At 44.2% G+C, this 14,259-nt stretch overlaps 1 protein-coding gene across 4 annotated transcripts in view; it reads right to left on the bottom strand.

Annotated features, from left to right (window-relative positions):
* The window catches only part of src (SRC proto-oncogene, non-receptor tyrosine kinase), a 33,779-nt gene extending 19,520 nt beyond the window's left edge, over window positions 1–14,259 (bottom strand). For all 4 annotated transcript variants that reach the window (XM_086104961.1, XM_086104976.1, XM_086104968.1 and 1 more), the window contains exon 1: window positions 13,897–14,259. The gene's annotated coding sequence lies outside the window, so the exon portion shown is untranslated. The remainder of the gene's footprint in view (window positions 1–13,896) is intronic.

Raw genomic sequence — 14,259 nt, 5'->3', positions numbered from 1 at the left:
AGCTGTTGTCCTCACTATGACACGGATGAGCTGACTTTGGGGAGAGTAGCCTCGTCAACATATAGACCCCCCCCAAAAGACATTACATTCACATTCACACCGACGGGCAATTTAAAGTTTCCAATTAGCCTAACATGCACGTATATGGAATGTGGCAGGAGAAAACCACGGAAGCAGAAGGAGAACGTTTAAATGCCACACAAGATTGTGAATCAAATACTACGCCACGCTCGCCTTCTAATAATTTCAAATTAAATCATTAATCAAACACTGAACTGCCTTGCTTCAACAAAATGTTTTCTTATTCTGACCATTGCCCTGCGATTGGCTGGCAACCGGTTCAGGGTCCCCCCCCCCCCCCCCCGCCCGAAGACAGCTGGGATAGGCTCCAGCACCCTCCGCGACCCTTGTGAGAGTAAGCGGAAAATGAATGAATGAAAGAATATTCCAACCATGGAATCGATTATTAATATTTCTATTACTGTATTTCCGATGGGGAAAAACGGTTGCCAAATCCACACACTGTATATAATGTTAGTGTTCGGTGTATACAATATCTGACACCGTAGTCTTTTCTTGGCGTTCCGTTTCCAAAAGAGTCATTTCAGTTGACGGCGGATGACTCACAATAAAGCTGTAGCTGGAGGGTTTTCTGCCTTGAAAAGCAGGCAGGAAACAGAAATAAATGAAGACGAGCAATCCTGCATTTGGACAGAGCGGAAGTACGTGCGTCCGTTTGCTAATAAGGTTAGCCTCTTTCTGGGCTTGAAGAGGATGTTACAATGGAGAGAGGCCCGGGCTGCATGAAAATCTCTGTGGCAAGGCGTGGGGGTGTGTGGTTGCTTGGGTGGGGAGGGGTTCTTTTAATTATGCATAAGATCTGGCAAAGCGCTCCAAATCCTTGGAGTCTTCATGGCTTTGATTGAATACCAACAGCAGTCTTTTAGTAACGCTGCTGGGTTCCTCCCTTATAGATGCTTTACTTGGAGATTTAACCTGGAAAAAAACAAAAACACGTACAGCCTTATTCTGTTTTTTGGAATAAGAGCAATGTTATGATCTGAGAGATTAAAAATTGACAGCTCTTATCATCAGTCACTGATGATCTTTGCGATGAAGGAGGGTTCTTCCTCAATATGGAAAGATTCTTTTTCATCTATTGAGACATGAAAATTGGCCAAACTGGCTTCAGAAGTTGTTGTTGGGGGGGGGGGGGAGGTTGTATGTAGACTTGATGGGAAGATATTCCCTGCTGTGAGGATGAAAAAAAGTCAAGTCAGACTGACAGATGGTGAAACGTGTGTGAAGAGGCAAGTTCGGGCTTGTATGCTGAGACCAAAACCACAACAGTATTCTTCACTTCTACATTGGTTTTGGTTGAATATTGGGTGCCTTGTGTTTTGGCACCCACTGATTAATTGGACAACAATAATAAGAGGGAATGAATTCACCAAAAACCTGCATAGGTTTTTTTCTTTTTTTTCCAGGGACTGTCTAAAGTTTCACATTTAAATGATTTGAACATTTTTTGGAGTAAATTTCATGACTTCACTTTGGTCCTATTAACGGGGCGGAGAAATAAACAAATTTACAAATTATGAGTCACAGTCGTGGCCAATTTTATACGAGCCGGGCTGCTAGCAAAGCACAAATAAAAAGCAGAAGTTCAGCGATAGTAGATGGTCCATAACGCAGCCGTTGTGAAAGTCCTGCTGTCGCTAGTTCAACAAGCAAATGAGCTTCCTCTAATGGCTAAATGAAGCGGCAATTGAAGTGAAGATAACGCTCTGGTTTCATTTATTTACATAAACGCACGTCATAGGTGGACTGGCCGAAGCGCAAACAGCAGACCTGTTTGTCGGCTTGTTCTCGAAACGCAAACGGATTGGCTTACGTTTGCCTTTGGATCATTGCATCCAAGGGAGACGCATCTGCTCCTTTTTAGCATTTATCTGTGCAGTGCTCTGCAACGGGCTGGCCAAAGTCATGGGGTTCACAGATTAGCAAGTCTCTACATGTGTGTGCGCGCATGTGATCCTTATGTCAGCCCACACTGCATGCATTCCTTCATCTTAATACCCTCCATGTAATTACAACACTCCTAGTTCCATCCCCGGGTCACCACCACTAATTGCCACATGATCCAAACGCTCTCGTTCCCATCCTGATTATTGCCATCCTTTTCCTTCGTTGACTGGCTAAACCTTTCGTGTCAAACATACGGTCCGCGGGCCGGAACCGGCCCCAAGGTGGTTTGATCAGGCCCGCAGGATCATTTAAAAGTGAAAAAATGCATAAAAGACACGGAATGAATATTTTTAATAAGGTGCGATTCATGGAGTATCCGCTAGGGGACACACTGTTTTGATTAGAGTAGAAGACAAGAGCGGCCTCAGTCTGTCACTGAGACAGACCCAACACAGCAGACGCTACCAAGGTCATATGATTACTTTATTCTTTACACATTTAATAGCACTCTCCTTAGTTTCTAAGGTGTAGGCAGGGATTAAATTTAGATTTTATATGCACATGTGTAAGTGGTTTAAATATTACTTTCTTTATAAATCTCATTTAATCTTAAACGGCATTACTATATTTTGCAATGCCAATTACTTGTTAAAGTTTTGTGACTTGGTACAATCAGTGGGATCAGTTGCAATGCATATATATGAATGATAAAAGTCAATTGCACATTTGTGCTTTATGAAATGTTTTGTAAAAGATATGTTCATTAAATTTCAACATTTTCCTGATGTTCTTGTGCTTCTTTTGACCAAAACAAAGAAAAGACATGTTATATTGGTTATTTATAGCAGAGTACTGTATAATATTAATGGTCCGGCCCACTCGACATCTACCGAGGCCATATGTGGACCATAATGTGAAATGAGTTTGACACCCCCGGGCTAAACCCTTGCGACAACATTCCATCGGGGCCTGCAAACAAACACGATCTTTGCAATGACAAGACAGGATAGACCAGTCTGACCGTTGCGAGGACTTCTCTTTATCCCGTCTCAACGACTTCACACAAGCGATGGTCCAAGTTAAATGTCACTATGTTCCCTTATTCTCCTCGTTGAACCAACCACAGGGACTCAGATGTGTTTGCACAACTAACATTTACTGTACACCCGCATAGCTTTTGGTATCACCTGTGCTGTCACAAAGGTTGAGTGTGTCTCAAATGTTCTTTTTGGTACACGACCTCTTCAACAGGCTGTGCAGTCAGTACCTTGACGTACTTTTCTCAAGAACATTGAATGACTGCGTTAGTCTGATTGAAAGCGGGCAGGTGAACAAGTTTCTCTGACTGATATTGTATTACATTCCGTTTTTCATATGTTGCTTCCTCACTGCACAGCTGAGTGACTACTTGCGATGGCAGAACTCACATACCCTATGAGCTGTGGGAAAATACGAAAACCAAGCCACACAGAACACATCACTTGAAACCAGACATGCAAACAAACAAAAATGTTACAGGAGAACAATGGCCATATACTTCTCAGCCTGGATAAGTCGAAATATTTTATTGGAGAAGAGACGAAGGGGAACTAGACTAGTGCAGCCAAGGGTAGAATGCGGTGTACGATTCCGCAGCATCCTACAATAAGGCAAAACAAAGCTAATGTTAGCATGTGTACTGTCATTTCCTAGCTCGCATCCTCAAGTGCCACAATGACATGACAGTGCTGACCCTGCGGGACTTTATGAGTGAGCAGCAGTGGTTTACATCAGCCATATTGTAACAGCTCAGCCTAGTTGACATGGTACAAAAGAAAAAAAAAATAGTGTAGTTGATAGTGCCAATGGAAAAGTTTCAAGAGTCAAACATGCACACCAGGATAATGCTGCTAGGAGCTGATATATTGCAGCACTTTTACATCTACAGCTAGATTTACACTTGAGGTCCAAGTGCTCACTTCTACCATGCGCAAACTTAATCCAGGAACTGGCAAAGTTTGGAAGGAAAAAGGGTCTAAATTACGCTCTTGGGCATATTCCACAAACTCCCATAAATTCTGAATTAGGCAGTATTGCTTTTGAATCAAGGAATTTTGGGGGTGCTGAATATATCTGACTGACTGTTTGAGTCCATACATGCTCAGGCTGGGCAATAAAATGATTTCATCTTGATGTTGATTTTGGTTACATTACGATTGAATGGAGTGGGGAGTGTCTGTTCCCAATATTGTGAAAGTATCCCGAATGCACCTTGTTACTTGCACCTCAAGCATGCAATTTGATGTAATTCTCCCCTCCCTGAGCATGCCTTATAGTGGTCAATGACCCCCCAGTTGAAATTGACCATAAAATTAAACACACCACAAAAAGAATTACACATACTGTATATTTAAATACAAGACATGCTTCCTTTTAAAAAAAGAAAAGAAACTTTGACTCTTCTTATCTGATTGCAAGTGTGTACGCCGTGTATGAGCGACAGACACCACACCGCCTTGAAGTGTGCACAGCAGGAACAACAGATATTTATTCATTGTGTTTTATTGATATTATTTTATTCTATTCTCGTTTTACTTTGTTACTCATTTGTTTTCTGTTTGTCTTTTCAAGTTATTTTTAAAGTTGAGTTTTGAAGGCTCCAAGAAATGGTCATCGTTCCATTTATCCATCCATCCATTTTCCGAACCGCTTGATCCTCACTAGGGTCGCGGGGGGTGCTGGAGCCTATCCCAGCCATCTCCGGGCAGTAGGCGGGGACACCCTGAATCAGTTGCCAGCCAATCGCAGGGCACACAGAGACGAACAACCATCAACGCCCACACTCACACCTAGGGACAATTTAGAGCGACCAATCAGCCTGCCATGCATGTTTTTGGAATGTGGGAGGAAACCGGAGCACCCGGAGAAAACCCACGCAGGCCCGGGGAGAACATGCAAACTCCACACAGGGAGGCCGGAGCTGGAATCGAACCCGGTACCTCTGCACTGTGAAGCCGACGTGCTAACCACTGGACTACCGGGCCGCCCTCGTTCCATTTAGTCCATTCATATTACTCAGTGTTGAGCTGGTTTAAGATGATCTGAACATGCTCCACAATTTTTGACAACTGGACTACCTGAGCCTGGTGGAGCACAAACAACAAGTACTATGCAGTAAAGCTAACAGCATGCACTAAATGCAGTGAGCCATGTTAGCAGTTTACCATCAACCTTGGTTCTTTATATATTTTGCAACATCCATAACAGTGATTGGTCTGCATATGGATGACCAAAAAGGCCAAAAGAGGGGGGGGGGGGCATGGCGCCCCCGAAGGTAATGGAGGTAGACACACTTAGGCCAATGATAAATTTATAGGGAGACACGTAGTACAAATAAATGCCCACATAGGGCTAAACAGGAGCTTGACAAGTAAACTCTGAAAAGCGGCTCCATATTTGATGGATAAATACAAGCCCTCGCTCGACTGCATGATTTTGCTGAGTCCTGAGCATGAGTCCCAATCAAAAAAAAACGCCACCCAACTGTCAAGGATGGACGGTCACTGGGTTGGGCGGGAGGTGAAGTCAATATTTACTACTCCGAGCACATATATGCACATCCCCGTGGTTGACATGGAGGCAATTCCGAGCATTCCACAAAATCAACACACGGCAACGATGAATGATGGCAGCTCATGTTATGAGGAATGAGTTTCTGGAAAGTGAAAGAAGGTGAGACCACCTGACAGATTACGTTCGATGCTTTTGTCAACAGCCAGAATACAAACATTCCTGTGTCACATTCCAGCCTCTCAGGAGCCAGCAGTGTTCGGGCATTTTGGTCATGTGGGTGGACTCCCCCCCCACCCCCCTCAGCCCCCTCAAGTGACCTATGTTCAAACCACCCTTTGTTTGCCAAACTTCACCACTAAACTGACCTTCTAATCATATGACATTGTTGGGCTTGTGGAGCAGCAGCTGTCTTATAGCTTACTGAAGAATTATATGTCCACTTCCAAACAACAAACACAGTTGGCACAAACTGCAAATTCATGGATTAATTTTTAACCCCCCCCCCCCCCCCCCCGCCTCCCACTCCACCCTTCTTAATCCAAGTATGACATACATGAAATTATTTGAGGTTTCAGTCTTAGTTGCAAAAAATCCAGGCCATTTTCGATTTTTTTTTCTTTTTTTGCACGGGAAAGACAAAAACAAATCGAACTAATCAAATCCACATTCAACATTACCTTTAATCACAGGGTTGTGATAGTACAGGATAAAAAGTTCCCAGCAGCAGAGGGGAGTGGGATTACCCAGTAGTAGGAAAAAAAAAAGACTCGCAGGGTCCATGAGGAAGAGGGAACAAGGAACTGTTTTTTATCCCCATTGTCATTATTATTATTATTTTTATTATTGTAATTTAGCTAACCTCAAAAATGGGAGCGGTATGGGAGTGGCAGTCATTCTGAATGTGACCAGGATGGGATGGGAGTTGTTTTCACCGTGACGAGACGGGGCAAGGTTGTTTTTTTTAATACCTGTACTACCGTCTGGGATAGACAGTATGGGATGATTTTGCTGAGTCCTGAGCATGAGTCCCAATCACAAAGCATAAACCATCCCACCGTCATGGACAGTCACTGGGTTGAGCAGGAGGTGAAGTCAATAGTTACTGCTCCAAGCTCAAATTGTAGTGACTTTTTTACATTTTCTAAATGTTTATATCAGGGTCATATATATTCATATAAAATTTAAGAAAGCCATACAATTATGGCCAAGAATAGCATTAAGACCCACTGAATTTGAACGTGACACAAATAATTTCTCTAAGAAATTAGAGATGACATATTTTTCTCATAGATTAACTCAAAAGATACTTAAGATATGTGAATGCCCATTGATTGAAACAAGAACAGCTCAACAAACTCAAAAGCCTGTTCATTCATTCCCTCAGCCCAGGTCTGAGCACTTTGTATGAGCGGGGGGGGGGGCGGGGGGGGGGATCAGAGTAGAGCCACAGCCACCCCAACCAGCAAACATGTTCAGATATGTGAGTGAAGTGTGCATATGCTGTGACATTCCCCAGTATCGTGCAGCAGTGACATGAAGCACAGTCATCATGCAGGAATGCCAAGGCGAGTTGAAACTCAACGCCTGCTCGCACGGCCCACAGCAGGAATGCGCGGAAAGCAGGTATGGAGTCTGTCAACCCAACATGTGTTCAGAGGTGAGCTGCTTGCAATGCAAATCCTTCACAGAGAAAACGATGCAAGAACAAGAGTTAAGGTTGAGGCCTGATTATACGACCATCAACAGATGTTATACAATGGTGCTGGACCACTGCTGTATCTATTTTTATATACACTGTTGGATATATTTTTTTATTATTGCCTTGCAATAATAATACCAGTAATATAGTTGGAAAAAACAAAAACTGTCCATTTGAATAATAAGTGATAGGGATAAAATTGTATCAAGATTTCTGAAAAAGCACTAGTTCTCAGCGAGAGCTTAGACCAAGAATGGCATTCAAATTTTTTCTAAATGTGTACATGTTGTCCTTCTTCATTTCCATAAGGGATTTCACCTTATCTGTCTTTAAACTGTCCCTTTGCTTTAGCAAGTCTCCATTTCAATATTCAAACCAGCAAAACCGACAGAATGACAAGCTGAGAGTTGATGATGTATAGATTTAAGTTGGCACGACCGTGCATGGCACTACGTTGGATTTCAGGACTAACCAATTATTGATGACCTTGCAAATTGACAAATGGGCATTGAAGGGTTCTTCAAATACTAAAATGAATAAAAGATCAACCGGCATCTCCCCCCAGGAAGTCGAGTCTAAGATTCAGGTAGCGCACTCTGGTTTTCATCCCGGCCGTGGAACAGAAGACCAGCTCTACACACTTTGCAGGGTCCTCGAGGGTAGCTTGCCCAACCAGTCTACATGTGCTTTGTGGACTTGGAGAAGGCGTTCGACTGAGTCCCTCCGGGAGTTCTGTGGAGGATGCTTCAGGAGCATGGGGTACCGAACCCCCTGATAGAGTCTGTTCCGTCCCTAAACCACCAATGTCAGAGTTTGGTTCACATTGCCGGCAGTAAGTCTGAATCGTTTCCAATGAGCGTTGGACGACGCCAAGGCTGACCTTTGTCACAGATTCTGTTCATAACCTTTATGGACAGAATTTCTAGGCGCAGCCAAGGTGTTGCTGGCATCCCGTTTGGTGGCCTCGTTATTGCATCTCTGCTTATTGCAGATGATGTGGTGCTGTTGGCTTCTTCAAGTCGGGATGTGTAACTCTCACTGGAGCAGTTCAAGTGTGAAACGATTGGGATGAAAATCAGCACCTCCAAATCTGAAACAATGGTCCTCAGTCGGAAAAGGGTGGCGTGCCCTCTCCGGGTTGGGGATGTGATAGAGAAATCTATGAGCAAAATGGTATCATGTTTAAAGTTTCGGTTAATTTGGGCATGTCTGGACGTTTGGGTGCGTACTCAGCGCAGAGGTGTCGGCCGTTTGGGCGGAGGGCTTTTTGAGTAATCACGTCAAAGCAAGGGGGGCGAACAGATGGAAGAAGGCTCGACTCAATCACAAAGTGGGAATAAACAAATTGGGAACAAAGTGTTGTTGAATATCAAAAGACGGTTTGGGAACAGCTGTCGCGCTCAGGCGGACATTTGTCATCAGTAAAGTCTGTGACTTGTGTATTCGGGTAGACCAGCCTGCGAGGTGTTAGCGTATCAGATCACGACCGAGGGGCCGGACCGGGGGCGTGGTATGCAAATCTCGGGGGCAGTGTTTTTCTTGTATTTTGCATATGTTAATAATAGAAGTCTGACAGGAGGACAAGGGACTCTAAGAGATCCCCTTCCGCCGAAGAAAGACAATCTTCCCTGTGTGCCGAGTCATTTGTTTAACTTTGTCCGAGAAAAACTCTGACAGGATGAGATCTTTCCCAAGTGGAGGAGTTTAAGTTTCCTTGGGTCTTGTTCACGAGTGAGGGCAGGACGGGGCGTGAGATCGACAGGCGGATCGGTGGAGCATCTGCTGTGATGCGGACTTTGTATCGGTCTTTCGTGGAGTGAAGAATGAGCTGAATCAAGAGGCGACGCTCTCAATTTACCAGTTGATCGAAGTTCCTACCCTCACCTATGGTCACGAAATATGGGTCGTGACCGAAAGAACGAGATCCCGGATACAAGTGGCCAAAATAAGTTTTCTCCGCAGGGTGTCCGGGCTCTCCCTTGGAGATACGGTGAGAAGCTCGGTCATCGGGAGGGGCTCAGAGTCGACCCACTTCTCCATGTCGAGAGGAGGTGGCTTGGGCATCTGATTAGGATGCCTCCTGGGCGCCTCCCTGGTGAGGTGTTCTGGGCATGTCCTACTAGGAGGACGCCCCAGGGACGATCCAGGACATGCTGGAGAGACTGTCTCCCAGCTGGCCTGGGAATGTTTTGGTATCCCCCGGGAAGAGCTGGAAGAAGTAGCTTGGGAGAGGGAAGTCTGGGCTTCCCTGCTAATGCCGACCCCAAATAAGTGGTAGAAAATGGGATGGATGGATGGATGAAGGCTCGATTAACCTTGAGACAACCTTTGGACAACATAAACCTGCTGACTTGATGAGCTGTACAGACAAATTGAGATACATTTCTATTGTTATGCACATTTTATGACCATTGGTCAGCACTTAATTCTTAATCAGCATGGACTACATAATACTGCACGGGCCAAGAAGGATGCACAACCTCATGCATGAACATGTCATCATCCTGACCGAGCTTGTCCAGCTGCAGCACCACAGAGACATCTTTCTTCGTGCTAAACACGCCGTTTCCTGTCACGGAGCCACACAGGGCAATGGGAACCAAGGTGATCGCTTTACCACAGAGGATGGATTGAGTGGAGATGAGTGGCCTCTGTCACCCATGGCCCATTCCCAACGCTGCGGGACAGGAAGTGGCCAGGGATGCTGGGGATGGACACAAGTCCTCCACTGTTTGTCTCCATCAAACATCTATCAGATAGTCCATTCAAACAGATGCCGGAGCTGCTGATTTGACTGCTGTGCGGGCTCACACGTCTTCTTTGTGGCGTGGCATTCGGGTCGTGAGAGTGAGACTCCCTACCTTGGCAATCAAGGCATGCAACCTGACAATTCACGGGTTGACTAGATTTACAGAACAATTGGTTTAATTTTTTTCCCCTCGTGTGCTCCTGTTTGCCGAATGTCAGCAAATGTCATCAGAATCAGGCCTCAATGACAATCGACACAAATGTGACTTGGGATGCCCGCGAAAATGACTCCAGGTTAAGCAAACAGATTGGATGCACATTGTCATTGCGACACAGACATCAGCAACTGATGTCTCTCTCACACACACACACACACACACACACACACACACACACACACACACACACACACACACACGTGAATGCAAACAAGACACCCACAGCAAAGGGCAGAAAGGTAAGAGAGTCCGAAGCTATTAGCTAAATGTCTATCTTCAAAAACACAAACCAAGTGTAGCAAAATAAAGTACACCCAGTCGAGTTCATGTCGAGAAATACGAGCGCAATCGCCAAATGGGCCTTTTGACAGCTGCTGGAACTTGAGTGGGCCTGTAAATGATGGTGATATGGACAGAAACGTCAAGGAGAAACGTCTGCATGAATTACAACAAAAGTAGGCCACTAGCACATCAACAGAAGCAAGCACGACTTGGGGACCAACTTTACGTGGTGTCGGGCAAAACGGAGAGTGCCCGATCACAGCTATGCAAAGAGGTTTTCAACAACAACAGCAACAACAATCAACACAAGCAAGTTTGAGTGGATGGGAGAGGTGTGAACAGGTGGTGTCGGTGTTTTCAGGACCAGTTACTAATTAGGACCAAAACTGGAACATGATTTGTTCACTATCTGCCACATAAAAATTATGGGGGCCCCCAATCGACTACAGTACATCGCAGATGTTATGGGCAAACAAAAAAAGGTACTATTATATAGACCGATAGATACAGCACAAATACAGCATATCTATCTATGCACCCCGCAAAAAAACTAAATGAATATTGTGTTAAGAGCCCATGTCTGTTTAGAGTGGTCTGCCTGCTCTCCTCTGAAAAAAAAAACAAGCTCCCTCCAGGTTATAACATGAGAAACAAATACAATATGTCCTCCAAACTCAGTGCCAATTACTCCTCATTTGACCGAAAGGAAAGTGGGACACCGGCGGGATCAAATGATGATCTCAGCAAGCCGTCGGCTACAGTACACTCACTTCACAACTATGAAATCCACAGGGGGAATGATCACAAAGTAGTCAGGCTTTAAACTGACCTTGACTTGAACGCATTTCATGTTTCACATTTCACATCTGCTCCCTTTCATGTGTACATAGTCCGCCATTGCGCTCCCATGTTACACTTCCGAAGAGATAGACAACAATGCGATCACGGGCCGAAATGACATTTTATATCAAATATCTTGTTATTGTGAGATTAATTCCAGCGTACGTCCAGATTTAATGTTCCGTGAGGACGGTGTCTGCAATGTTTTGCGATACGACTTGGCTCGACATGAGAATAAGTCTTTGGCCGGCCAACCCAAAATGAACCCATTTCCGTCTCTCGGAGTAAGTGCACAAGGACAATTTTGAAAGTGGAAGTGACTTGTCCTGTAGCCGCAGGGCCCGGATGGCTGTGGAAACAAGTGGCACATTGATGCCAGCTAGACCCAGTGTATCACCCTGACAGGCAGGCCGAGGAACAAAAGGCTCCAGACCAAAGCCATGCTGCCAATTAGCAGGAATTTCAGTCCTGAGAGCCCCTTCCCACCGATCTCCATTCGAGGCTTTTCACTGCATGGCATTCATTGAATTCCAAGGAGCATTAGGAAAGAGCAACATGTGCACAATGAAGCCTCTAACAGTACATTGAGAAACGCTCAACACGACAGTTTAGGACATGTGTTTGCCTGTTGCCAAAAATCCCTAATTCTGTCAGAAAACACAAAAATAACGACTGACATAATCTGTGGAGGATTAGTCTAATGCACTACTGAAACGCAGATGGGCTCACGCTTCCATGATGATTGAAAATGTATTGATAGTCCTCTGATGTGTCACTGGAAAAAAAGGAGAAAAAAAAAAGGATCACATTTGCAAGAGGATTATTGAGGGAAAAACAAGTCCGAGTTTTCAGGGCGGATGGACGTCCGAAAGCTTTCGAACGCGTTCCGAAGTCGCTAAACCAGGTTGGCTCATCGAGGATGTGCACGCCCACCGTCGCGGCCATCCTTCCACAAATTACAGGGCACGCGATTACACAAAGGACGTCTGGGCAAACTTTGTTGTTTCCATGAGCGCCACATTAAAGGCAATATTTCGCCCTTGGAGTCACACTCCATGGAAGACATTAATCGTGGCTGCATGACAACTGTGTTTGAACAGTTTCAGGAAGGAAAAAACGAACTCGGAATGACTTAAAGCAGCCTCTCCCAAAACTAAAGGGCATGAAACTAACTGGAAAAAAAACAAGGTTTCGGCACATCTACAAGAAGAGATAATAGAGTTGCTAGTATGAATGGGAAAATATGTTGGAGTGTGACTGTGGGGTTTTTTTCTGATGTCAGAGGTCACCAGTGTGAGAGTTGAGAATATGTTTGATGGGCTTGTTCCTGAACATCAAAGTCAAGCAAGCATGAATTGGCGGACCGTGTCTTGTGAAATGGAAACAGAAAAGGGCTTTCCCTAAACCGTTCCCACAAAGGTGTGCAAAATCTCCCAAAATTAAAAGGGATTTTAGACACTCTTGAAGGTTCTAATTTTGCACTTTGAAATCTAATAATTTACTCTTTGGGTCACATCAGTATACTTTACCTTGAGGAACTAAAATAGACTTGATCATAAATTTGATGTGTCCCATAATAAATAATATAACAAATACGGAACCTCTAAAACTGATGACAGATTTTTTTTTACAGGACGCTAGCTGTTCATTTTTTTCCCCCTGAATTTGGGACCTTTTTTTTTTTTTGCCTCAATGAAAAATATGGAAATAAAAATAATCCTATTATAGGATGAAACTGCTTGCATCACTTAACTAATTGTGTATATTGTTCTTCTCTTAAAATTTTGTTGAGGCTGCTCCTTCTTTTGGAATAAGTGTTGCAAAAAAAGTCCCAAAAAGCCAAAGATAAAGCAAAAGATGTGCAACGCTAATTTTGTAGCTTTCCGAGATTAGACTAATTTTAATTTCATCAGGGTATTTTATTTAAGCGATTCCACAGCACATTATAAAACTGTGGAGATGATTTACTGTCTGTGGCTGTTCTTCAGCCCAATTGTAAGAAAACTAATTATGTACTTTGGAAAAAAATTCAGGACACGGGACACTATTATTTCTTTCTTGAGGTTCTCATAAGTGAAGCGTGTGCAGTTTTCAAGTATTTCAAAGTCTACTTGTTAATGGAGTACGGCGTCAGACTCAAAATGATCAAAGTTAATCATAAATACAGGGGATCATAGTTTTTTCTTCGTTCCCTCGGCTGAGATGTAACGCAAAATGTGTGCATTCCGTCGGAGGGTGCTTAACTTGTCACTAACCTAAGATTAATCGGTAGTCATGTCCTAATTAAAGTAATGCATGACAAACACCGTCACATGGAAAACCAGTAAATCCGGCAATAACTGAGCGTGCCCTCCAATGATGCGTGATGACGTTTTAATTACGTAACCGTGAAATGTAGCTCAACCGAGTACCCACTGCGAGGATCCAGTGTGTGGTATGAGAATTAAAACGCAACACGTGAGAAAATAATACAATCCCTATATTTGCTAAACTGGTAATTAAGTGTAGCTAGTTGGATACACTTTTTCTTTTTTTTTTGACGCAGTGACTATCTGGCGCCAGTAAGAACACAAGCGCAAGTTTACTCACCCAACCCACTCGTGGAGGTATGAGGTGGTCTCTTCTGGTTCCAGTCACGTCTTCAAGTCAAAACATCAATGTGCACGTAGGACAACGAGCAAAAGAGAGACCCAAAACGTTCTAGCTCCTCAAATGTAGCTTATTTTTGGAGTGGCTGAGTGGATGGGGGACGAACAACAACCACACTCCGTCCGTGCCACGATTGAAAGTCGACGACGGGACGCCGGTGAGCCGAGGTCATACCGCAGGGAAGCTCCCACTCGGCGCAAACATTTTCACGCAGAAAAAAAAAAGAAAAACACGTCCCTCACAAGAAGCGTTGCCTTCATGCAGAGACACCTCCGTCTGAGCCCAGGAAGAGACAGTTCGGTT

The sequence above is a fragment of the Hippocampus guttulatus genome, chromosome 1 (assembly GCF_054856545.1).
Source record: "Hippocampus guttulatus isolate MCC_2025c chromosome 1, RoL_Hgut_1.0, whole genome shotgun sequence".
In the NCBI taxonomy this organism is placed as follows: Eukaryota; Metazoa; Chordata; class Actinopteri; order Syngnathiformes; family Syngnathidae; genus Hippocampus; species Hippocampus guttulatus.
Note: the sequence above shows the minus strand (reverse complement) of the source record. Positions and strands in the feature narration are given on the sequence as shown.